We start from the raw sequence: 27,048 nt of genomic DNA, 5'->3' as shown, positions 1-27,048 counted from the left end.
GACCATCCGCCACCTCATCAGGAGCATGCCCAGGCGTTGTAGGGAGGTCATACAGGCACGAGGAGGCCACACACACTACTGAGCCTCATTTGGACTTGTTTTAAGGACATTACATCAATGTTTGATCAGCCTGTAGTGTGGTTTTCCACTTTAATATTGAGTGTGACTCCAAATCCAGACCTTCATAAATTTGATTTCCATTGATAATTTTTGTGTGATTTTGTTGTCAGCACATTCAACTATGTAAAGAAAAAAGTATTTAATAAGAATATTCCATTCATTCAGATCTAGGATGTGTTATTTTGGTGTTCCCTTTATTTTTTTGAGTAGTGTATATATACCGTACCAGTCAAACGTTTGGACACACCGACTCATTCCAGGGTTTTTCTTTATTATTACTATTTTCTACATTGTAGAATAATACTGAAGACATCAACACTATGAAATAACACATGGAATCATGTAGTAACCAAATAAGTGTTAAACAAATCAAGATATATTTGACATTCTTCAAAGTAGCCACCCTTTGCCTTGATGACAGCTTTGCACACTTTTGACTGGTACTGTGTGTATATGTATTCCTTGTTTATTTTCCCCTAACCCATCCATCCATTCCCCATTGGAGTAAACTAATGGACAACAACACTTAGGCTTCTACTTCCAGTTTATACATTCTACATACATTTTACAGACACGGTATATTTAACGTTAGTTATCTTTTGTTTATTTCTAGTCCTTCAGCTAACCTGAACCCCTCCCATCTTTCTCTGAACACCATCCAGTTTTAATTTAGCCATATATTTTTCAACTCTGCTGTGATGTTTCACAAAAGTTCTGAACCTTTCTAATCTCATAGATTCTACAGATTGTAAATGAAAGATATACAGTTTAGCCAAGAGTTATTATATTATTAATCGATTGACTTTTCAATTTGAGCAGTGTTTGTTGGGGAAGGATGGAAAAGAATATGGAGAAGTGATCCTCTCTCTTCAATCCTTCTCTTCATTCTTCTCTCCCTCCGTGATAAAGATCTCCTCGGGGTTCATTGACAGACAAGCCAGTGTGTGTATTGTAACATGCATGCTAATCCTGTTGGTGTGTGTGTGTGTGTGTGTGTGTGTGTGTGTGTGTGTGTGTGTGTGTGTGTGTGTGTGTGTGTGTGTGTGTGTGTGTGTGTGTGTGTGTGTGTGTGTGTGTGTGTGTGTGTGTGTGTGTGTGTGTGTGTGTGTGTGCTGGGAGCATCGCTGGAGCCCAATCTAGGCTTAGGTGAGGAGGGTTAAGGGGGGTCTAATCCGGTTTTAGAGCCATGGCTGATTGTGGCAGGAGGAGGCAGACAAGAAGGCGATGTGACTGGGACTAGGGGTGCATTCTCGTCCCAGCTCAGACACCCCTCTTCTAATACTACAGACAGACCGACAGACATACAGAGAAGTAGGAGGTAGGAGGAGAAGAGACAGACACCAGACAAACAGAGCGATCAAACCTTTACTCTCAGGCCAGCACACAGACACCCACTACACAAAGTGATATTATTAGATTACTTATATGTGTAAATCTATGCTCACACTGTATTTAACCACAATGAATCCAGTGACTGGGGAGGTTTCACCCGTTCTTCTCTCCTCCACACCAAGATAACAGACAATCAATGACGTGTTTCAATTTAGGTCTACAGTGACCCTAGTATCGTTTCTGTCCAACACCTCAGCTGAGCACCCACATTTACAAACAGAAGAGAGGAACGGAGAAGGACACAGACAGAGAGAGAGGCTATAGAGTAATACAAGAAAAGGAGATGAAGAGAGGGGAACACAGGAAAGTAAGAGAAAATAGGGAGAAGGAGAAAGTGGTGCGAGGCAGAGGCAGAAGATTAAAAAGAGTAATTAGCATGTGTTTGGCTGATGAACGAGAGTGTGGTTAATTAACAGCTGTTTAACCAGTGGGCATGTGGTTAGGCTACTGACGTCCTCTCTCTGTTTCTCCTAACTCTTTCTCACTCTCTCTCTCTCTCTCTCTCTCTCTCTCTCTCTCTCTCTCTCTCTCTCTCTCTCTCTCTCTCTCTCTCTCTCTCTCGCTCTCTCTCTCTCGCGTCCTCTCTCTCGCTCTCTCTCTCTCTCTCTCTCTCTCTCTCTCTCTCTCTCTCTCTCTCTCTCTCTCTCTCTCTCTCGTCTCTCTCTCTCTCGTCTCTCTCTCTCTCTCTCTCTCTCTCTCTCTCTCTCTCTCTCTCTCTCTCTCTCTCTCTCTCTCTCTCTCTCTCTCTCTCGTCCTCTCTCTCTCTCTCTCTCTCTCTCTCTCTCTCTCTCTCTCTCTCTCTCTCTCTCTCTCTCTCTCTCTCTCTCTCTCTCTCTCTCTCTCTCTCTCTCTCTCTCTCTCTCTCTCTCTCTCTCTCTCTCTCTCTCTCTCTCTCTCTCTCTCTCTCTCTCTCTCTCTCTCTCTCTCTCTCTCTCTCTCCCTCTCTCTCTCTCTCTCTCTCTCTCTCTCTCTCTCTCTCTCTCTCTCTCTCTCTCTCTCTCTCTCTCTCTCTCTCTCTCTCTCTCTCGTCTCTCTCTCTCGTCCTCTCTCTTTCTCGTCCTCTCTCTCTCTCTCTCTCTCTCTCTCTCTCTCTCTCTCTCTCTCTCTCTCTCTCTCTCTCTCTCGTCTCTCTCTCTCGTCCTCTCTCTCTCGTCCTCTCTCTCTCTCTCGCCCTCTCTCTCTCTCTCTCGTCTCTCTCTCTCTCTCTCCTCTCTCTCTCTCTCTCTCTCTCTCTCTCTCTCTCTCTCTCTCTCTCTCTCTCTCTCTCTCTCTCTCTCTCTCTCTCTCTCTCTCTCTCTCTCTCTCTCTCTCTCTCTCTCTCTCTCTCTCTCTCTCTCTCTCTCTCTCTCTCTCTCTCTCTCCTCTCTCTCTCTCTCTCCTCTCTCTCTCTCTCTCTCTCTCTCTCTCTCTCTCTCTCTCTCTCTCTCTCTCTCTCTCTCTCTCTCTCTCTCTCTCTCTCTCTCTCTCTCTCTCTCTCTCTCTCTCTCTCTCTCTCTCTCTCTCTCTCTCTCTCTCTCTCTCTCTCTCTCTCTCTCTCTCTCTCTCTCTCTCTCTCTCTCTCTCTCTCTCTCTCTCTCTCTCTCTCTCTCTCTCTCTCTCTCTCTCTCTCTCTCTCTCTCTCTCTCTCTCTCGTCTCTCTCTCTCTCTCTCTCTCTCTCTCTCTCTCTCTCTCGTCCTCTCTCTCTCTCGCCCTCTCTCTCTCTCTCTCTCCTCTCTCTCTCTCGTCCTCTCTCTCTCTCTCTCTCTCTCTCTCTCTCTCTCTCTCTCTCTCTCTCTCTCTCTCTCTCTCTCTCTCTCTCTCTCTCTCTCTCTCTCTCTCTCTCTCTCTCTCTCTCTCTCTCTCTCTCTCTCTCTCTCTCTCTCTCTCTCTCTCTCTCTCTCTCTCTCTCTCTCTCTCTCTCTCTCTCTCTCTCTCTCTCTCTCTCTCTCTCTCTCTCTCTCTCTCTCTCTCTCTCTCTCTCGTCCTCTCTCTCTTTCTCTCTCTCTCTCTCTCTCGTCCTCTCTCTCTCTCTCAATTTTTATGTTATTGATGATATGAAGATGGAAATATAGTCACTGTTTCTATTGAAAAGAAAAACCCTGCATTGTGTTGATGAGCACGAGTGATCAAATAATTAATGGGTTCAGATAGAATCACCCTATAGCCCCTCTCCCTCTTGCCTTTCCCTCTTGCACAAATGTAATTAACTATGATTAAAATGGGCATCCTTTAATTTATACTACACTGCCTCTTTTTGCTCTCTACCTCTCAATTTCCTGTCTCTCCTATCTCTCATCCCTCCATCATCCTTTCTCTTTCCCTTTTAGCTGCTGTGTTCTCTCGTTCTATCCCTCTACTGCTTGGCCCATCCTCAACGTCGGAGGATGTGAACGTAAATGTACATGTGCAGACAGTTGCCTCATTCTTTTTGGCTTAGAGATTCTCCAGTACTTTTCTAGACTTTTAGCCAGTAGTTCTGAAAATAGCGCCCACGAGCCAAAAGTGGTCCCTGAAACTGCATGCGACGTCATATATGTTCAGATATGTGCACCATGTCATTGCTTTCGCTCTGCTGTGTGTGCATCTATCTTATCTGTCACTGAAATGGCGAGGGGATGAAGCTCATTGGCTTGAACTCGATTTGCTAGGGGGCTGGCCCACGCGGGAGAAATGTAGAGAATATGGCGCCGCACAGCTTCTGGAAAACTATGGATTTCGTGGCTAATTGAGGTCAGGATGGATGGATCTAAGTGCGTATGCTACAGTACAACAGTATACATGGAATACATTTAAATAATGGTCATGGGAGTGTTTAAGAAAAATAACAGGCCTAATGCCCCACAATGTTACTATGTTTCAGCTGAACGGGGTAGAAGTAGAAGTCCTTTTGACTAAATGTGTACATGAATATAGAAACTATGTTAAGTGGATGAGCTTCCTTAGGAACATCAGAACAGTGTATGGTTTTAATAAAGCAGGGCACTGGTCGTCATTGGATCCAGCATTCTGTCATCTTTGCCCTCCCTTCTCCAAATCCTGGGTCTCAAGAGTTGTGCCTTAAATGCGGGTGAAGAAGAGAAGGGTTTGGAGTTTAGGTTCTGGTCCAAGTTAAATGGGAAGAATGACAGGCGGAGGGACTCGGCAAGAGCTTTCAGTATTGTATTATAACTAGGATAACTTCATATGAGCCATTTAAAGGGAGAGGCATCTTCACAGTCCATTAGGTTTCATACAGCTTACAGGTCCCTCTCTAGACCTAAACCGACACTGATCCACGGTAGCCATCTTTATCACCTTCCTTATGTTCCTGATTTGTGTTGATGTGGTTTAGTATCAGCATTAGATGGAAATAGCAACAGGAAAAGATATCGTATCATGTGCTATTGAGTTCAGTAATACTGGGTCGTACACTGCTCCAATCAGCGGTGAAGATAGCAGATGCGTGAAAACATGAGTCTCTCAGAAGTTCAGTTTGCAATGCCACATTTCTGTTTTATTTACATACAAAAGAAACCCATTAGCTGATCCTTCAGTAAAATTGGTGCAAGGCAAAAAGCAGAACACCCTTATGAAAGAAAAGCAAATGACCCTTCAAGGCCACCATTGTTCTCCCATCACCGCCAGCTTGTTTGCATATCTATTCCTGTCTCATTACTCACACAGAGAAAAACATTCATGCAAATTAGTGCTGGCACCCCAGTAAAGCAATGTATTGATATACTGTTTCCATATCCTTGACGTTCGCCAGCAGACACACACACACACACACACACACACACACACACACACACACACACACACACACACACACACACACACACACACACACACACACACACACACACACACACACACACACACACACACACACACACACACACACACACACACACACACACACACACACACACACACACACACACACACACACACACACACTAACCTCTCTTACCCAAAGGTTCAGTTGTGTGACTGCTGTCTTTGTGTTTACCGGCCCTGTCAGCCCCCAGCTCTCAACATCACCTTAAGAAGAGGAAAGAGAGTGTGTGTGGGAAGGGGGGAGAAACTGATGGCTAAAGAATAACTGCCAATCATGGCGACTGAACAGAGCTCATCAGAACCTAGCCACTGAGGTCAGGGGTCAGCGGCGGCAGTGGCACCTTGAGAAATGCCAGGCAGCCCCACTGTATCGCCGTCACTGTGTCATCCTGTCCATCCTAGACCACCCCGACCAGGCGGCTTGGCCCTCTGTGCTTTATGATGGGCTGCATGTACACTGCCACCACCACCACTTCTGTATGCAGCTGTGAGCCAGAGATTGGAGCCTCTTTGACAGCGGGGTGGAGTCATGCAAACTGGGGATGTCAGGACGGTTTGGGGAGATGTGGCTTTCTATCAGTCTCTTTCTTCTGCTTGTCTTCTACTTCCCTCATGTTTAACACCCCATGCCTGTTTCATGGGGGGGGGGCATGTCCCCTCATCATTCTAATAAAAATCATACAATGTGAGTTTCTGGATTTTTGTCTCTCACAGTTGAAGTGTACCTATGATACAAATTACAGACCTCTACATGCTTTGTAAGTAGGAAAACCTGCAAAATCGGCAGTGTATCAAATACTTGTTTTCCCCACTGTATATACATTTGTCCACCCCACATCTATAACCAAAGTTGCGCCCCTGGTGTTTGACTACTGTGTGTAATAAGTGCAATTTTCTGAGAGCGTGTGAATATTGTCCTAACATAAGGTAAAGCGGAACTTTCAGACACAAGCTGATGAGATTCCATAAACATTTGATGTTTCACCATTATGGTTGAAGTATTTCTTTCCCTCCCTACCACGGTTTGTCAGGGAGACAACAATAATTGAATGCCCTGTTTCGCTCTGCAGCTCATGCTGATATTGCAATGTCTTTAAGCACAAAACCATTTAACTCTTCACATTCCTATTCCTAATTATGCCCATGCCATATTGACTGCACACCAGTGTTGTGTCACAGTTAAACCCTGAATACTCTGTGTGGGTGGTGACCAGGCCACAGGGAGGGGTTAGGGGGCATTGTGTGGCCCAATTTGGCAACCCCACCATGCTGCTCAGTCAATGTCACCTTTGATCGGGGGCCAGTGACAGCGTGGTGACATCATGGTTCTGGACCGCCATTGTCACAGATTGAATGTTCAGAATATAACATTAGGCAGAAATTTGTGTTCTCTCTCTCTCTCTCTCTCTCTCTCTCTCTCTCTCTCTCTCTCTCTCTCTCTCTCTCTCTCTCTCTCTCGAATCAAATCAAATCAAATGTATTTATATAGCCCTTCGTACATCAGCTGATATCTCAAGGTGCTGTACAGAAACCCAGCCTAAAACCCCAAACAGCAAGCAATGCAGGTGTAGAAGCATGGTGGCTAGGAAAAACTCCCTAGAAAGGCCAAAACCTAGGAAGAAACCTAGAGAAGAACCAGGCTATGTGGGGTGGCCAGTCCTCTTCTGGCTGTGACGGGTGGAGATTGTAACAGAACATGGCCAAGATGTTCAAATGTTCATAAATGACCAGCATGGTCGAATAATAATAAGGCAGAACAGTTGAAACTGGAGCAGCAGCACGGTCAGGTGGACTGGGGACAGCAAGGAGTCATCATGTCAGGTCGTCCTGGGGCATGGTCCTAGGGCTCAGGTCCTCCGAGAGACAGAAAGAAAGAGAGAATTAGAGAGAGCATATGTGGGGTGGTCAGTCCTCTTCTGGCTGTGCCGGGTGGAGATTACAACAGAACATGGCCAAGATGTTCAAATGTTCATAAATGACCAGCATGGTCGAATAATAATAAGGCAGAACAGTTGAAACTGGAGCAGCAGCACGGTCAGGTGGACTGGGGACAGCAAGGAGTCATCATGTCAGGTCGTCCTGGGGCATGGTCCTAGGGCTCAGGTCCTCCGAGAGACAGAAAGAAAGAGAGAATTAGAGAGAGCATATGTGGGGTGGTCAGTCCTCTTCTGGCTGTGCCGGGTGGAGATAATAATAATAATAATAATATATGCCATTTAGCAGACGCTTTTATCCAAAGCGACTTACAGTCATGTGTGCATACATTCCACGTATGGGTGGTCCCGGGGATCGAACCCACTACCCTGGCGTTACAAGCACCATGCTCTACCAACTGAGCTACAGAACATGGCCAAGATGTTCAAATGTTCATAAATGACCAGCATGGTCGAATAATAATAAGGCAGAACAGTTGAAACTGGAGCAGCAGCACGGTCAGGTGGACTGGGGACAGCAAGGAGTCATCATGTCAGGTCGTCCTGGGGCATGGTCCTAGGGCTCAGGTCCTCCGAGAGACAGAAAGAAAGAGAGAATTAGAGAGAGCATATGTGGGGTGGTCAGTCCTCTTCTGGCTGTGCCGGGTGGAGATTATAACAGAACATGGCCAAGATGTTCAAATGTTCATAAATGACCAGCATGGTCGAATAATAATAAGGCAGAACAGTTGAAACTGGAGCAGCAGCACGGCCAGGTGGACTGGGGACAGCAAGGAGTCATCATGTCAGGTAGTCCTGGGGCATGGTCCTAGGGCTCAGGTCCTCCGAGAGAGAGAAAGAAAGAGAGAAGGAGAGAATTAGAGAACACACACTTAGATTCACACAGGACACCGAATAGGACAGGAGAAGTACTCCAGATATAACAAACTGACCCTAGCCCCCCCGACACATAAACTACTGCAGCATAAATACTGGAGGCTGAGACAGGAGGGTCTCTCTGTCTCTCTCTCTCTCTGTCTCTCTCTCTCTGTCTCTCTCTCTCTCTCTCTCTCTCTCTCTCTCTCTCTCTCTCTCTCTCTCTGTCTGTCTGTCTGTCTGTCTGTCTGTCTGTCTGTCTGTCTGTCTGTCTGTCTGTCTGTCTGTCTGTCTGTCTGTCTGTCTGTCTGTCTGTCTGTCTGTCTGTCTGTCTGTCTGTCTGTCTGTCTGTCTGTCTGTCTGTCTGTCTGTCTGTCTGTCTGTCTGTCTGTCTGTCTGTCTGTCTGTCTGTCTGTCTGTCTGTCTGTCTGTCTGTCTGTCTGTCTGTCTGTCTGTCTGTCTGTCTGTCTGTCTGTCTGTCTGTCTGTCTGTCTGTCTGTCTGTCTGTCTGTCTGTCTGTCTGTCTGTCTGTCTGTCTGTCTGTCTCACTCAGTGAATGAACGTCTAACCCAACATCATCATCATCATTAACTCTGTGTGGAGGTTATTTGACCATGTTCAAACTGCAGGGTTGGGGTCAGGGGTTAGGTGTGGGACAGAGGGGCTTTTGCTGGCTGTGTTATGTATGCCCCTGAGGTATTCTGTGTTCAGTTGGATGGGGAGGGAGAGATTGGTTGAGGGGTGGGGGTGGGGGTGGGGGTAGTCAAAAGGCTGTGAAGTTGGAGCAAGACTTCTGCTTAGAATGGGATGTGAAAGGTTGTGTGAAAATTCCCCTTCCTCACTGGATGACCTAGAGGAATAGGCTGCACACCGTGACCCACACGTGATGTCACAGAGCTCGTCAGTGTCGTCTAGGGGTCACTCTCCCCTACTCCACAAACCACGCTCCGTTTTCATTTGACCCTTTTTCTAAGAATGAGCGTATTTTTAGATATCTGCTCCATGCTATTATTATTTTTCTCGATGTGGTTGTTATTTAAAGACGTAGATCATGGATGGTCCGTGGAGAGTCCCTGTTTATCTGTACTCTTGACCTGCCGCCACCCTGGAGGGGGTTTTTAGGTTTACCTCGTCCTTTCATTTTTTTTATTTTTTATATTTTCTTTGTCACATGTCAAAGTTTACCTGTCTGACTGTCTGTCTGTGGAAAGAGAGATATTGTTGATATTTTCCTGCAGTTAAAATGCTGCATTGAAAAGAGTAGCACCATATATAGTATCTGTCAACAGTGTTTTATATTTTGTTGCATGCATCTCTAAACCATCAACTGAGATGCTATTTCTATGATAGCGAGTTATGTGTATGTACGTGTTGTATAAACAGTGTTCCAGATACAGTACTGTATCATAGTGGAAGAGTCTTTGTTGATACTATACAGTAAGGTTATCAGATCAGGACTGTAGAGGATATTTATTGTGGCCTAGAGGCTGTGTTGTATGGACTGTAATAGCAGCAGACTGTATACAGAGTTAATCCTGGCCTGACAGGCTCAGACCAGCCAGGGTTCTGGTGGCCCTGTCTCGGGCAGGTCCGACCATCTGCGACCCGTCTAGTTCTGTCAGGCAGGCCCATACAGAGGCAGAGGTTCAGGTGGGCTTGGAAGGAATGGGGGGGTGGGGCGAAAGGGCCTGATGAGGCTTTTAGAGCGGCAGGCAGAGTGAGTGACGGAAGTTTAGAGCGGACTTGACATGGCGGACTGGAGAGCTGTTTATGTATGCTGGCCCTCCAAACCTGTGTTTATGAAAACAGCGGCTCGCTGCCAATCAGATAGTGCTCTGACGAGTGCTGGGATGGGGACTGAGAGAAACAGAGAGGGGGGGGGGGGGGGGGGGTAAAGAACTAAAAATATATGGTAAAAGCAAAGGATAATAGAAATGAGAGACAACTTGTTTAAAAACAAACAAAATAACTATTTTGTTTATTTATTTAACCTTTATGATGCCCGTGGATGAGTCAATGATAATAATCTGTCATTAAATTCAGATATAAGGGGTGAGCGTAGCTATATTCAGTAACATTAAATGTTTCATCCTTTATCATGGTTGGTGTCTTGACGGATTTGTTCAAAATCGTGTGACGTAAAGCATTACTTTTCTATCCTTGCATTTATGGCAGTGTAAGTTGTCATCACATATTAGACATTACAGTCTCGTGACGAACAGCTATGTACGTGTGACGCAACAGCAGCCCAAGTGCTGGAGAAAAGGTGTTCGTGAGGAATGTCCAGAATATCTTGGTGTCTCATTGGTTGTTCTGGTGAAGACAGTTGTACCTGCGAGTTGATCATATGTTGTTGTCTACTTGATTTACAGCAGGGTCTCGTTATATTTAACAGAGAAAGCATCAAGGTAAAGCGTTCATGTCTTTGTACCTGGGATTGGACACCAAGTCTACTGTGCACAATTGTGTAGGACAGACTATTGCGCAACACACAACTCTATCACTATGAATTCTGATGTATATAATGACAACAAATGGCAGCCTCGTGGGCTTATTCACAATATGATCGGGTAATGAAATAGCATGACAAAACAATACAAGTGGCTTGAAGTAGCCAACCTGAATTTGGAGCGCAGAAATTGAAATAGGCTACTGGCCTATCTTGAAAATCAGACGTTAACTCAATTTGGTGCTTGAAAAGTCCTTGTAATTATTGTAGGTTCTTCTGCTCCCTTAAAATGATGTGATTTTATTTTTGATCAGTCTTTTTGAGAGATGTGGCCACTTTCGTATGTTTCCCGCTGCTACAACTGAAGGGTGTTGCACCACTCTGTTGTGGTAAAACCATGTGTGGTTATTAAGAGGATGAAAACATCTAATGTTGGCTTCAACTGAAGGGTGTTGCAGCACTCTGTTGTGGTAAAACCATGTGTGGTTATTAAGAGGATGAAAACATCTAATGTTGGCTTCAACTGAAGGGTGTTACACCACTCTGTTGTGGTAAAACCATGTGTGGTTATTAAGAGGATGAAAACATCTAATGTTGGCTTCAACTGAAGGGTGTTGCACCACTCTGTTGTGGTAAAACCATGTGTGGTTATTAAGAGGATGAAAACATCTAATGTTGGCTTCAACTGAAGGGTGTTGCACCACTCTGTTGTGGTAAAACCATGTGTGGTTATTAATAGGGTGAAAACATCTAATGTTTCCTTAAACTTGGCTTTCCATACAAATCCTTCCATTAAAAAAGGAACCTAGTTTTTGTTCACTTGCTCATTGAAAAAAAACAGCAGTGGTGAGATTCAAATGTTGAGATTGAGTTGGCTATTCACACGGATGTATTGTGTTCCTGCATCAGCCACACAGGCTACAGAAAAATGGCCATGTATGCATCCAATCTATTTAGTCGTTCTCACATCTTTTAGAATGTAATAATCATTTAAATATCCATCCATTGACAAGGCCAAAAACAAATGCATTATTCTTCAAGTGGTAATGGCCTACTTTTTACACTTTTTGCATGCTTTGTATGTGTGGGGGGCTCTATATGTACGATTATATAAATGATTAAATTGTAAACATTGAGGTCCTTGAAAATTAGAATTAAGTCCTCCTCCTCCTTCTCTTCCTCCTCCTCTTCCTCCTCCTCCTCTTCCTCCTCATCTTCCTCCTCCTCCTTCTCCCCCTCCTTCTCCTCCTCCTCCTCCTCCTTCTTCCCCTCCCCTCCTTCCTCCTCCTCCTCCTCCTCCTCCTCCTTCTCCTCCTCCTCTGCCTCCGCCTCCCTCTGTCAGCCAAGCTCAACTCTCTCATAGAAGTAACTTAAGTTTGTCTCTTACTAATCCTCTCTAATTTGATTTGTCTCTCCGCTGTTTCACCCCGACAGACAGTTGTATTTTCCCTGTAATTAGATCCTCTCGTCTCCCTCTGGTTTCATAGATTGGGAGAGTTGACTCGCAGACGGCACTGCCCCAAATCAACTATATCAATCTCCTCCCAATACTTATCCCTCTCTACCCCCCTCTTTCTACCTCCCCTTCTGTCCTGCTTCCCTGGCACTCCGGAAGCCAAAATAGCGTTGTTGTCCCCCCCCCAAACCCCTACATTGCTTGCCCACTGGCTGCAGTAGACTGAGTTCCCTTGCCTTTGAAGTGGCACATGCAGAATGGAGATTCTGTGGCTGTTATGCCCTGCGCTGTGCCCGCTACTATAGCCCGCAGGCAGCACAGTCAGTCTGCAGATCGCTGTCAAATGAGTCATATTCACAGCCCATGACCGTTCCTGTGAGCATGTGATGTTTATTTCTGAAAGTTTATTTGCGTGTGGGTGTCAAATGAAAATCAAATTGTACTTGTCACATGCTTGGTAAACAACAGGTGTAGACTAACAGTGAATTGTTACTTACGACTCTTCCCAACAATGCAGAGAGAAACATAATAGAAAGATAATAACACGAGGAATACATAGACAATGAGTAATGATACTGAGTCGATATGCAGGGGTGTGAGGTAATTGAGGTAGATATGTACATATATAGGTAGGAGAAAAGTGACTAGGTAACAGATGGAGAATAAACAGGAGCAGCAGCGTATGTGATGAGTCAGAAAAGTTAGTGCAAGATGGGTCAATGCAGATTGTCCAGGTAGTTATTTTACGTGTGTGAATGTGCTCATTCTTTCTAAATACTTTACACCATAAAGCATTTTGTCAATGTGCTGTATTGTATATTGACCTAAATGTTGTAATATATAACATAATCATGTATCTGTGTTTAGTTGTTTCGTACTGCGTTCATCAGACACATCATGTGTTGATGATATTTCCTTTGTGTGTCTGCGTCATGTCTGTGTGTTTGTCTCTGTAGGATCACGTCTTGGTCGGAGGTCGCCCTACTATTTCTCCGCTTTGTTTGGGTCATGTGACATTACAGTAGAGGGTACAACAGGACAGAGGTGAGGGAAAAGTGAAATGACTGAAATACATAGTTCAACAGCGTGTTTCAAATGTCTCTAATTGTATTGTGTTGCTTTTATTTATGTCTGTAATATGCAGAATCCCCTGAAGCTGCTTTGTGGCTGAAACACTGTTTACTTCCTTTGATTTGGAATCATTTGGCTTTTTAGTGCTACTGTTAATTAACCTCCAATTGGAGAAACTAGCAGAGAGGCAGAGCGGCACACTGTTACGAGCCCACCTTCCAGTACACACACACAGATGCAGAACTGATGAAAGTTTTCAGATTTTGATCAGCCTGCTATTTAAATGTTCTGTCTGCAAACTCTATTACAAACATCTCTCTCTCCCTCTCTCCCTCTATCTCTCTCTACCTCTCTCCCTCTATCTCTCCCTCCTCTCTCTTTACGTACAGCAGTCTCTAATTCTATCTAGTCTTTGTTTCGTCCTTTCACTGATTCTTTGAAATTCTGTGAGAACAGAACCAATATAACACGTTGAAAGACGACACCTCTTCTTACTTTGCACTCTTTGCCGTTAACTCTCTCTCCCTTTCTCTCTGTCCACGCTATGTGTCATCATCTTCTCTCGTGTTTTTTATTTCCTATACACAGCCCTTTGTCTGGTAAAACACTCCATCGTTTTGATACAGCCTCTCATTAGATGTTCAGTTTAATTAAAAAGCTCATTCATATGAAAATGGGGGACTGATAGTGATTTTCCTCCCAAGCAACAGTCATCTTCCTCTCACAACAACTTTTAATTACAATGCTGTTTGATTGACGTTGGGGTCGCTGACTGTTCTCTCTATAGACACACAGGGAGTACACAGACACTCTACTCTCTTTCCCTCTCCTCTCCCCCTGACTCTCTCCTCTCCCCCTGACTCTCTCCTCTCTTTCCCTCTCTCCTCTCCCCTGACTCTCTCCTCTCCCCCTGACTCTCTCCTCTCTTTCCCTCTCTCCTCTCCCCCTTGACTCTCTCCTCTCTCCCCTGACTCTCTCCTCTCCCCCTGACTCTCTCCTCTCTTTCCCTCTCTCCTCTCCCCTGACTCTCTCCTCTCTTTCCCTCTCTCCTCTCCCCCTGACTCTCTCCTCTCTTTCCCTCTCTCCTCTCCCCCTGACTCTCTCCTCTCTTTCCCTCTCTCCTCTCCCCCTGACTCTCTCCTCTCTTTCCCTCTCTCCTCTCTCCTGACTCTCTCCTCTCCCCCTGACTCTCTCCTCTCTTTCCCTCTCTCCTCTCCCCCTGACTCTCTCCCTCTTTCCCTCTCTCCTCCCCTGACTCTCTCCTCTCTTTCCCTCTCTCCTCTCCCCCTGACTCTCTCCTCTCTTTCCCTCTCTCCTCTCCCCTGACTCTCTCCTCTCTTTCCCTCTCTCCTCTCCCCCTGACTCTCTCCTCTCTTTCCCTCTCTCCTCTCCCCCTGACTCTCTCCTCTCTTTCCCTCTCTCCTCTCCCCCTGACTCTCTCCTCTCTTTCCCTCTCTCCTCTCCCCCTGACTCTCTCCTCTCTTTCCCTCTCTCCTCTCCCCCTGACTCTCTCCTCTCCCCCTGACTCTCTCCTCTCTTTCCCTTTCTCCTCTCCCCCTGACTCTCTCCTCTCTTTCCCTCTCTCCTCTCCCCCTGACTCTCTCCTCTCTTTCCCTTTCTCCTCTCACCCTGACTCTCTCCTCTCTTTCCCTCTCTCCTCTCCCCCTGACTCTCTCCTCTCCCCCTGACCCTCTCCTCTCCCCCTGACTCTCTCCTCTCCACCTGACCCTCTCCCCTCTTTCCCTTTCTCCTCTCACCCTGACTCTCTCCTCTCTTTCCCTTTCTCCTCTCCCCCTGACTCTCTCCTCTCTTTCCCTTTCTCCTCTCCCCCTGACTCTCTCCTCTCTTTCCCTTTCTCCTCTCACCCTGACTCTCTCCTCTCCCCCTGACTCTCTCCTCTCCCCCTGACTCTCTCCTCTCCCCTGACCCCCTGACTCTCTCCTCTTCCCCTGACTCTCTCCTCTTCCCCTGACTCTCTCCTCTTCCCCTGACTCTCTCCTCTTCCCCTGACTCTCTCCTCGCCCCCTGACTCTCTCATTTCCCTTGACTCTCTCCTCTCTTTCCCTCTCTCCTCTCCCCCTGACTCTTTCCTTTCCACCTCTCTCCTCTCCCCGGGACAGTCTGCTCTCCCCCTGACTCTCTCCTCTCCCTCTGACTCTCTCCTCTCTCCCTGACTCTCTCCCTGACTCTCTCCTCTCCCCACTGGCTCTCTCTTCTTTCCCCTGACTCTCTCCTCTCCCCACTGGCTCTCTCTTCTTTCCCCTGACTCTCTCCTCTCCCCACTGGCTCTCTCTTCTTTCCCCTGACTCTCTCCTCTCCCCACTGGCTCTCTCTTCTTTCCCCTGACTCTCTCCTCTCCCCTCTGACTCTCTCCTCTCTCCCTGACTCTCTCCCTGACTCTCTCCTCTCCCCCTGACTCTCTCCTCTCCCCACTGGCTCTCTCTTCTTTCCCCTGACTCTCTCCTCTCCCCTCTGACTCTCTCCTCTCCCCCCTGACTCTCTCCTCTCCCCACTGGCTCTCTCCTCTTCCCCTGACTCTCTCCTCTTCCCCTGACTCTCTCCTCGCCCCCTGACTCTCTCATTTCCCTTGACTCTCTCCTCTCTTTCCCTCTCTCCTCTCCCCTGACTCTTTCCTTTCCACCTCTCTCCTCTCCCCGGGACAGTCTGCTCTCCCCCTGACTCTCTCCTCTCCCTCTGACTCTCTCCTCTCTCCCTGACTGTCTCCCTGACTCTCTCCTCTCCCCCCTGACTCTCTCCTCTCCCCACTGGCTCTCTCTTCTTTCCCCTGACTCTCTCCTCTCCCCACTGGCTCTCTCTTCTTTCCCCTGACTCTCTCCTCTCCCCTCTGACTCTCTCCTCTCCCCCCTGACTCTCTCCTCTCCCCACTGGCTCTCTCCTCTTCCCCTGACTCTCTCCTCTTCCCCTGACTCTCTCCTCGCCCCCTGACTCTCTCATTTCCCTTGACTCTCTCCTCTCTTTCCCTCTCTCCTCTCCCCCTGACTCTTTCCTTTCCACCTCTCTCCTCTCCCCGGGACAGTCTGCTCTCCCCCTGACTCTCTCCTCTCCCTCTGACTCTCTCCTCTCTCCCTGACTCTCTCCCTGACTCTCTCCTCTCCCCCTGACTCTCTCCTCTCCCCCTGACTCTCTCCTCTCCCCACTGGCTCTCTCTTCTTTCCCCTGACTCTCTCCTCTCCCCACTGGCTCTCTCCTCTTCCCCTGACTCTCTCCTCTTCCCCTGACTCTCTCCTCGCCCCTGACTCTCTCATTTCCCTTGACTCTCTCCTCTCTTTCCCTCTCTCCTCTCCCCCTGACTCTTTCCTTTCCACCTCTCTCCTCTCCCCGGGACAGTCTGCTCTCCCCCTGACTCTCTCCTCTCCCTCTGACTCTCTCCTCTCTCCCTGACTCTCTCCCTGACTCTCTCCTCTCCCCCTGACTCTCTCCTCTCCCCCTGACTCTCTCCTCTCCCCACTGGCTCTCTCTTCTTTCCCCTGACTCTCTCCTCTCCCCACTGGCTCTCTCTTCTTTCCCCTGACTCTCTCCTCTCCCCACTGGCTCTCTCCTCTCCCCCTGACTCTCTCCCTGACTCTCTCCTCTCCCCCTGACTCTCTCCTCTCCCCGGGACAGTCTGCTCTCCCCCTGACTCTCTCCTCTCCCTCTGACTCTCTCCTCTCCCCACTGGCTCTCTCTTCTTTCCCCTGACTCTCTCCTCTCCCCACTGGCTCTCTCTTCTTTCCCCTGACTCTCTCCTCTCCCCACTGGCTCTCTCCTCTCCCCCCTGACTCTCTCCCTGACTCTCTCCTCTCCCCCTGACTCTCTCCTCTCCCCGGGACAGTCTGCTCTCCCCCTGACTCTCTCCTCTCCCTCTGACTCTCTCCTCTCCCCACTGGCTCTCTCTTCTTTCCCCTGACTCTCTCCTCTCCCCACTGGCTCTCTCTTCTTTCCCCTGACTTTCTCCTCTCCCCACTGGCTCTCTCCTCTCCCCCTGACTCTCTCATTTCCCTGACTCTCTCCTCTCCCCCCTGACTCTCTCCTCTCTCCGGGACAGTCTGCTCTCCCCCTGACTCTCTCCTCTCCCTCTGACTCTCTCCTCTCCCCACTGGCTCTCTCTTCTTTCCCCTGACTCTCTCCTCTCCCCACTGGCTCTCTCTTCTTTCCCCTGACTCTCTCCTCTCCCCACTGGCTCTCTCCTCGCCCCCTGACTCTCTCATTTCCCTTGACTCTCTCCTCTCTTTCACTCTCTCCTCTCCCCCTGACTCTTTCCTTTCCACCTCTCTCCTCTCCCCGGGACAGTCTGCTCTCCCCCTGACTCTCTCCTCTCCCTCTGACTCTCTCCTCTCTCCCTGACTCTCTCCCTGACTCTCTCCTCTCCCCCCTGACTCTCTCCTCTCCCCCTGACTCTCTCCTCTCCCCACTGGCTCTCTCTTCTTTCCCCTGACTCTCTCCTCTCCCCACTGGCTCTCTCCTCTTCCCCTGACTCTCTCCTCTTCCCCTGACTCTCTCCTCGCCCCCTGACTCTCTCATTTCCCTTGACTCTCTCCTCTCTTTCCCTCTCTCCTCTCCCCTGACTCTTTCCTTTCCACCTCTCTCCTCTCCCCGGGACAGTCTGCTCTCCCCCTGACTCTCTCCTCTCCCTCTGACTCTCTCCTCTCTCCCTGACTCTCTCCCTGACTCTCTCCTCTCCCCCCTGACTCTCTCCTCTCCCCCTGACTCTCTCCTCTCCCCACTGGCTCTCTCTTCTTTCCCCTGACTCTTTCCTCTCCCCACTGGCTCTCTCTTCTTTCCCCTGACTCTCTCCTCTCCCCACTGGCTCTCTCCTCTCCCCCCTGACTCTCTCCCTGACTCTCTCCTCTCCCCCTGACTCTCTCCTCTCCCCGGGACAGTCTGCTCTCCCCCTGACTCTCTCCTCTCCCTCTGACTCTCTCCTCTCCCCACTGGCTCTCTCTTCTTCCCCTGACTCTCTCCTCTCCCCACTGGCTCTCTCTTCTTTCCCCTGACTCTCTCCTCTCCCCACTGGCTCTCTCCTCTCCCCCTGACTCTCTCCCTGACTCTCTCCTCTCCCCCCTGACTCTCTCCTCTCCCCGGGACAGTCTGCTCTCCCCCTGACTCTCTCCTCTCCCTCTGACTCTCTCCTTTCCCCACTGGCTCTCTCTTCTTTCCCCTGACTCTCTCCTCTCCCCACTGGCTCTCTCTTCTTTCCCCTGACTCTCTCCTCTCCCCGGGACAGTCTGCTCTCTGTTTTATAAACGTGCCTGCTTGTGTCAATGTTCTGATAGGTTCATTCACTCAGTGTTTGCTTTGCTGAGAAGTCCTTTTTAACGCTCTCTATCCCTCTTTTCTTTTTCCTTCCCTCGCTCCATCTCTGCATCTTAATCAGGTGTGTGTGCACAGCTTTATCGCATGTAGGCACACAGAGGGAGCGAGGGATGGTGGAGACAACGGCGAGGAGGAGGGAAGAGGTTTAAAGAGGGAGACATTGAGCAGAAGACAGTGAGTGATGATGTAGGGGAAACACATCCCATCTTCCTCCTTTTATGTGTTTGACCACATAGAGGGAGGTGTTTTTTTAATGGTGTATATTGATACGGACTAATATCAATATTGTGAAATTGATCCCATCCCATCCAGCCTCACCTTTACGTATACTATACCGCCAGATCCAACTGCGTGTTCGTTCTTCGGGAAGGGAATTCAATGAGGAAATCAGATTAGTCACACTCGCAACTCAGATTCCCATTCTGTACCGAAGGGGGGAGAGTGGGGGAAGATGGACGAATGGGGAGCTTTGAGGGAGAGGGAACGGGGGAGTAGGGTAGAGGGGTTCTCCAGTACAGTCAGGCTCAGAGCTTCAGGGTAGTGTCCTTTGGAAATGAGCCATTAGAATTGAAGATTTCTTTCTTTTCTTTTTCCTTTTCTGTGGTGGTGATGGAGGAAAGGGGGGGGGCTGACTAAAGTTTTGAATGATTTGGTGGATGGACAGGACAGCCCCCCACGGCAGCCTGTCTTGGACATGTTCAATCCCTTTAGCGAGTAGACACAGAACCGTTGGTCTCCATTCACTCTCATTCTTAGAAACATCACATGCAGGGGATTCAGGATAAAGCAGGCCCAGACAGTAAAGCAGGCCCAGACAGTAAAGCAGGCCCAGACAGTAAAGCAGGCCCAGACAATAAGTGGGTAAAGTAGGCCCAGACAGTATGTGGGTAAAGCAGGCCCAGACAGTATGTGGATAAAGCAGGCCCAGACAGTAAGTGGCTAAAGCAGTCCCAGACAGTATGTAGATAAAGCAGGCCCAGACAGTATGTAGATAAAGCAGGCCCAGACAGTATGTGGATAAAGCAGGCCCAGACAGTAAGTGGCTAAAGCAGTCCCAGACAGTATGTAGATAAAGCAGGCCCATACAGTAAAGCAGGCCCAGACAGTATGTGGGTAAAGCAGGCCCAGACAGTAAGTGGGTAAAGCAGGCCTAGACAGTAAGTGGGTAAAGCAGGCCCAGACAGTATGTGGGCAAAGCAGACCCAGACAGTATGTGGGCAAAGCAGACCCAGACAGTATGTGGGCAAAGCAGACCCAGACAGTATGTGGGTAAAGCAGGCCCATACAGTATGTGGGTAAAGCAGGCCCAGACAGTAAAGCAGGCCCAGGCAGTAAGTGGTTAAAGCAGGCCCAGACAGTAAAGCAGGCCCAGACAGTAAGTGGGTAAAGCAGGCCCAGACAGTAAGTGGGTAAAGCAGGCCCAGACAGTAAGTGGGTAAAGCAGGCCCAGACAGTAAGTGGGTAAAGCAGGCCCAGACAGTAAGTGGGTAAAGCAGGCCCAGACAGTAAGTGGGTAAAGCAGGCCCAGACAGTATGTGGGTAAACAGGCCCAGACAGTATGTGTTTAAAACAGGCCCAGACAGTGACTGCCCCCTCCCTCCCAGATGTGGGTGTATCTTCTTACCCATGTTCCAGCATTAGCCCAGCCATATCCCAACCCAATATTAATGTTCTTCTCCACCTCCTTGCTCTTGATTGTGGCTTTTGACAGCTTTGTCTAGTGGGACTGATGACAGTGCCACCCCCACTCCCCTGTGCCACCCGCTCCAGTGTTGAGGAGATGGGGCGAAAGGATAGCGGTGAGAGCTAAAGGAGGTGTTTGAAGTTACGGATGAGGTGTTGCCTTATCGCTGGGAGCAGGTCTGAGGCGTCTGCCAGGCCCTTTGAAGTAACAGATGAGCCAGACGTTGTGGAGACGGCAAGGTGAAGGATTGCCATGGAAATGAGTGGTGATGAAGAGCCAGGACACACGCAGATACAGATGAGCTCCCCCACACCATAACATCAACTATCCTCCTGACAACAAACATCCACCAACACAACACTGTGCTACTGCTGGGCTGTGAGGACGTTAGACAAGACCAGAGCAGAGTACTGCAGGTCCTCAGCTCAGTGAAGACACTCAGTTCAGTATAATGCCTTATGTGCATGTTCAATATTGTAGCTAGTGACTTTTGGTTGGTGTACTTGAGTATGACCAATGTTAAATTGGTAAACCTGAAGAGCACTGTGATTACTGTAGCAGCAGCCTAGCTTATGGTTTCCAGTTCATCCCCAACCCACTCATCCATTTTCACTATAATATATGTCTCCTTATTAATTTGCTTAACATTTCAGCATTTTCATGTGAGGAGGACATCCATTGACAGACTCCAGTGTCAGACTATCCATCTCCTTCTCAATGTGTATTAATATCCATAATCTGTGTTTATTGACTGGAAGGTGCAGTTGATTTAAGGCCTGAGTGAACTGGGAGGAGGAATAGACATTAAGACTGCTTCATCTGGAAGAGGTTAGCCGGCCCGCTCTCATCTGGATGTAGTTTTTACTTATGGAATACACATTTTGGTTCATTCGTTCATTTTCTTCCCCTGCTAATCTTTTCTTTCCTCTTCATCCTAATAAAGCGAAACTGTTTGCAAACACGAACTTCTCTTTCCTGTTCCTCTCATCTCTGGGTCTGTCCCACTGCCAATAGGATTCTGGTGCCAGATCAGACCAGACCAGACCAGACCAGACCAGACCAGACCAGACCAGACCAGACCAGACCAGCCCTCCACCCCCTCTGTCTTTACTTGCTCCCATTTCTCCTCTTCCTCCTCCTCCTCCTGCTCCTGCTCCTGCTCCTGCTCCTGCTCCTGCTCCTGCTCCTGCTCCTCCTCCCCTCCTCCTCCTCCTCCTCTCCTGCTCCTCCTCCTCCTCCTCCTGCTCCTCCTCCTCCTCCTGCTCCTGCTCCTCCTCCTCCTCCTCCTCCTCCTCTCCTGCTCCTGCTCCTGCTCCTGCTCCTGCTCCTGCTCCTGCTCCTGCTCCTGCTCCTGCTCCTCCTCCTCCTCCTCCTCCTCCTCCTCCTCCTCCTCCTCCTCCTCCTCCTCCTCCTCCTCCTCCTCCTCCTCCTCCTCCTCCTCTCCTGCTCCTCCTCTCCTCCTCCTCCTCTTCCTCCTCCTCCTCTCCTCCTCCTCTCATGCTCCTGCTCCTCCTCCTCCTCCTCCTATCCCACCTTGTCTTTATTCTTTATGTTAATAGTCTCTGCTCTTTCTGATCTAAATGTTCCTCCAGCCTTTGACATGGAAGAGTTCCAGTGTTGGATAGCCATATTCAGCAAGCTAACATAGCATTCCTTTCTGTTGGAGTGGGGTGTCTGAGTAGGCTAAACTATCTAGATGCATTCACTAACTAAGTAAGTGAAAATGAAATTGGAAAAAAAATACACTTCTTCATTTTTGAAGAAATGAATTTGTTCCTAACTGTTCTACTATTGTCGTTCTCTCTCGTTGAGTAAACAACTCACCATATTTTATGCACTCGCAACCGCAGACCACGTGTAACCACACCAGCCCAGGACCTCCACATCAGGCTTCTACACCTGCGGGATGGTCTGAGACCAGCCACCTGGACAGCTGATGAAAGGATTATTTCTGTCTGTAATAAAGCCCTTTTGTAGGGGAAAACTCATTCTGATTGGCAGGGCCTGGCTCTCAAGTGGGTGGGCCTATTCCCTCCCAGGCCCACCCATGGCTGCGCCCCTGCCCAGTAATGTGAAATCAATAGATTAGGGCCTAATTTATTTATTTCAATTGACTGATATCCTTATATGAACTGTAACTCAGTAAAATCGTTGAAATTGTTGCATGTTGCGTTTATATTTTTGCTCGATATTTAAACATTTGTTCTCTCACCCTTTGATTGGGTGGACAGCATGTCAGTTCATGCTGCAAGAGCTCTGATAGGTTGGAGGACGTCCTCTGGGAGTTGTCATAATTACTGTGTAAGTCTATGGAAGGGGGTGAAAACCATGAGCCACTTAGGTTTTGTATTGAAGTCAGTGTACCCAGAGTAGGACGGAAACTAGCTGTCCTCCAGCTACACCATGGTGCTACCCTACAGAATGCTGCTAAGGCTATTGTAGACCTTCATTGCTAAACAGTGTGTTTTAATCCATTATTTGGTGACATGAATATATTTAGTATAGTTTTATCTAAAAAGGATGACTTTTTTAATGTTTCACACACAATTTTTATTTGTATGAAATTCACTGAGGAGGTTGATGCTCCTTTCCTCCTCTGAGGAGCCTCCACTGTATGACACCTCTCTGTTTTCTCAATGACATTCCATTCAGCATTGAAAAAAAGGCACATGTTTAAATTTGTTCTACCTGAGCGAGTCAAGCCAGAGACCGCTATGATGACACACAAATGCATTTGATGGACCTTTTTGTCTTCTTCGATTGCCTCTTAAGGGGGAAGTAATCCAAAGGTAACAGAAAGTAATCTGATTACATTACTGAGATTAAATTATGCAAAAGTTATGTTACTGACAGGTAACTTGTATTACATTTAGAAAGTAATCTACCCAACCTTGGATGTGTGTTGCTTGATTAAAGAAAGCTCCGCTGCATCAATGCTTGCCCTGTGCATGAACAGTTTAACCACGTTAGAGTATTTCAGTATTCTAATGCAGAGTGAAGTTAGATTACTCAGATGGGCCCTCTGTGTTCTCTGGCCCCTGCGGCCCCCCAGGCTGTCCTGGCCCATGATTGGTTGAGCGTTGCGGCGGGTGGCCCCTGCTGGTACCTGGATTCGGCTCATGTCTTCCTGTTCCAATCAGGATGAAGGGATAAAAGGGGGGAACGTGCCGTTAGCTCTGAGCAAGAGGCCTCGGAATAGGAAACAGATCTCTCGCCCTATGTTTGTGTCTTTGTGCTCTTTGTCTCCCTCTCTTTTTGTCTCCATCTCATCCCATTTCTCTCTTTCTGTCTCCATCTCATCTCATCCCATTTCTCTCTTTCTGTCTCCATCTCATCTCATCCCATTTCTCTCTTTCTGTCTCCATCTCATCTCATCCCATTTCTCTCTTTCTGTCTCCATCTCATCTCATCCCATTTCTCTCTTTCTGTCTCCATCTCATCCCATTTCTCTCTTTCTGTCTCCATCTCATCCCATTTCTCTCTTTCTGTCTCCATCTCATCTCATCCCATTTCTCTCTATCTGTCTCCATCTCATCTCATCCCATTTCTCTCTGTCTCCATCTCATCCCATTTCTCTCTATCTGTCTCCATCTCATCTCATCCCATTTCTCTCTTTCTGCCTCCATCTCATCTCATCCCATTTCTCTCTTTCTGTCTCCATCTCATCCCATTTCTCTCTATCTGTCTCCATCTCATCTCATCCCATTTCTCTCTTTCTGCCTCCATCTCATCTCATCCCATTTCTCTCTTTCTGTCTCCATCTCATCCCATTTCTCTCTTTCTGTCTCCATCTCATCCCATTTCTCTCTTTCTGTCTCCATCTCATCCCATTTCTCTCTTTCTGTCTCCATCTCATCCCATTTCTCTCTTTCTGTCTCCATCTCATCCCATTTCTCTCTTTCTGCCTCCATCTCATCTCATCCCATTTCTCTCTTTCTGTCTCCATCTCATCCCGTTTCTCTCTTTCTGTCTCCATCTCATCCCATTTCTCTCTTTCTGTCTCCATCTCATCCCATTTCTCTCTTTCTGTCTCCATCTCATCCCATTTCTCTCTTTCTGTCTCCATCTCATCTCATCCCATTTCTCTCTTTCTGCCTCCATCTCATCTCATCCCATTTCTCTCTTTCTGTCTCCATCTCATCCCGTTTCTCTCTTTCTGTCTCCATCTCATCCCATTCTCTCTTTCTGTCTCCATCTCATCCCATCTCTCTCTTTCTGTCTCCATCTCATCCCGTTTCTCTCTTTCTGTCTCCATCTCATCCCGTTTCTCTCTTTCCTTTGTGTATTTCAGTTTCTCTCTCTCTCTCCCTGTACTTTTCTGTTTTATTCTCTCTCTGTGTTTCTCTGACATTCACCTCTCTTTCTAATGTATTTTCTCGTTCTCTTTTTCTTTGTGAGTTGTGGTTTAGACCGTTTGGAATGCTCTGTCCGGAGCCTTTGTTCCGTTGCCGTGTTCCGTTGCCGTGTTCCGTTGCCGTGTTCCGTTGCTGTAGCGTGACTGGTTCTCTCCCCATAGGGTGTTCTTTCCTGGTCCCTTTGTATACATATGAATGAATTGCCACAGTTCAGCAGAGTGCAATTTCATTCATTAGAACATGTTGAGTAAATTAAGCTTCTTTCAGTTTGGTCAATCTTACTGAGTTTATAAAAACACTGCAGGCAAGAGAGATTAGTAGATTATATATCCATGCATGTTGCGTGTACACACATCACACACACACCGACGCATACATATGTGCATACACACACATTGGCCACATCGGCATGTACAAAGATCATTTCATGTTTTTTAAACTATGTGAGGACGTTGAATCAATGTCGAAAATGAAAGGATTTGCAAAAAATCATCAACGTAAGAGAATTTATAACTCTTAACCTAAATCCAATGACATGGGGAAATGTTTTTGTTAATTTTGCCAGATGTAAATCAAAAGTAGACATTAAAATGATGTTTGTGCCCAGTGGAATTGCTCTGTAATATGTTGGTTTGTACTTCCATTCCTCTTGGCCCCCTTATCGGTCTCGTTCAGCCCAGATCGAGCTCATTACTCTGGGCAGAGTGAGCTGTAATAACCCCTAAAATAAGACCCACCTGGAGGAGCAGGGCTTTGAACATCCATGATAAGTCTTGCAGCGGAGATAAGAGCCATTAGCTGAGGCTGATCATTTCATGGCTACTGCAACAACAAGAGGCAGCTCCTCTTTGACGTTTAGCCAAACCCCTTTCAATTTAGAGAGACCTTCGTTCAGTGTGTGTGTGTGTGTGTGTGTGTGTGTGTGTGTGTGTGTGTGTGTGTGTGTGTGTGTGTGTGTGTGTGTGTGTGTGTGTGTGTGTGTGTGTGTGTGTGTGTGTGTGTGTGTGTGTGTGTGTGTGTGTGTGTGTGTGTGTGTGTGTGTGTGTGTATTTCTGTCTGTGTAGGGGGAAGGGGAGGGTATTTGAACAAATAAGCACACAGCATTAATGTTAAATGTGCCTGATGTCTTCAGTATCCATTACTGCAGAAAGCAGGCCAGAAAACTGGGAGAAGAGAAAGTGTAACGGGTAGACAGAGGAGGGAAGATCAATAGAGCCGGAATAGAAGATTGATTCAGCCTCTCAGATCTTCCAGATTAGCGTCTCGATGAGCGACAAGTATGGAGTCCTAGTCATGTGACCGTAGCTGTGACAGGTTGAACTGAGTGGTCACAAAGTAATTACAGTCAACCGCTATGGATGGGAAGACACTGGGAGACACTGGGAGACACTGGGAGACAGCTGCTGCTGTGCTTTGCTGAAGTAACACTCTCTGGTACTGAATGAGTCTAGCTATGACATTCTGATATAGGCCTACAGTATACTGAATATCAGGTCATGAACAAGTCCTGTTCTCGAGATGCACAATTCGTCTGGTTTTCCTCTCCACTTTTGCACCTAATTGATCTACTGATGTAATTTATTGGCGATGGAGAGTCCACACACCTGCTTAGCCAGGTGTTATTAGTGTGATTAGAAGACAAGGATGAAAATCACCAGACATTGTCTCTCAATCATCAACTAGTTTCAGTCAAATGACCATTTTTTTCTTGAGGGGCTGGTCGGGGGGCCAGAACTTGTGGACCACAAGTTGATTTCAAGAATCCCAAACAGATATAATATTTGACTAGAACATAATAATTTCCAACCTTGCTTACAGTTGTATACAATCACGTCTCTCTACTGTACATGGGAATATTTTGGAACAAATTAAAACAATCAATTTCCTGGTGATTTTATAGTCTGTTATGTTCAACAATGAAATGTAATGTAATTATTACTACCATTTGTTATATGTATTTATATATATTTTTGGTGGGGGGTCTTATTAGGTGGTCAGAAAACTTGTGGGGAGGGGGTCAAATAAAACCACACCAGTTGGGGAACCCTGCTGTAGGTACAGTCCTCTCTCCTGATAATGAAGTATAATGCTGCTGTGATGGTAGCTATGGCCTGTAGGGGGCACTCGTGGATGGCTAGGGTGTTCGGCCCCTCGGCACTCTGGACCTCCCATTGCAAAAACACACCATGCAAATGTGCAGGTACAGTAGGCAAATGAACACGGGCTGAACACAGCCTCACTGACTCACCTGGACATCTGCAGCCTACACTCAGAACCGGTCTGACTGGTGGGTGCACAGCCCACCAGAACTCTTACTTCCCCTTCATCTCTCTCACTCAGAGTGTTTTTTACTTCCTTACTGCAGACCAGAGAGCAGTATCCGTGTGTTTGAGAATCATTTGTGTTATTTGACTTTGCTGTTATGATTAAAACATGCACGCATATTTTCTCTCTCTCTCTCTCTAACAAATATTCCGTTGACATTGCTGCATCTTTCCTCCAACTCCTACTCCTTTCTCTGATTCTCTTTGTTTGGAATCTTAATGCCTGACGGGACACTTTGATTGGCAGGTGAAAGTCTGTGTTTGTTGTCGTGGCAGCTGGTATCACTATGCCAGAG

Source organism: Oncorhynchus gorbuscha, linkage group LG03 (genome assembly GCF_021184085.1).
Source record: "Oncorhynchus gorbuscha isolate QuinsamMale2020 ecotype Even-year linkage group LG03, OgorEven_v1.0, whole genome shotgun sequence".
Taxonomy (NCBI): Eukaryota; Metazoa; Chordata; class Actinopteri; order Salmoniformes; family Salmonidae; genus Oncorhynchus; species Oncorhynchus gorbuscha.
This window is presented reverse-complemented; position numbering follows the sequence as displayed.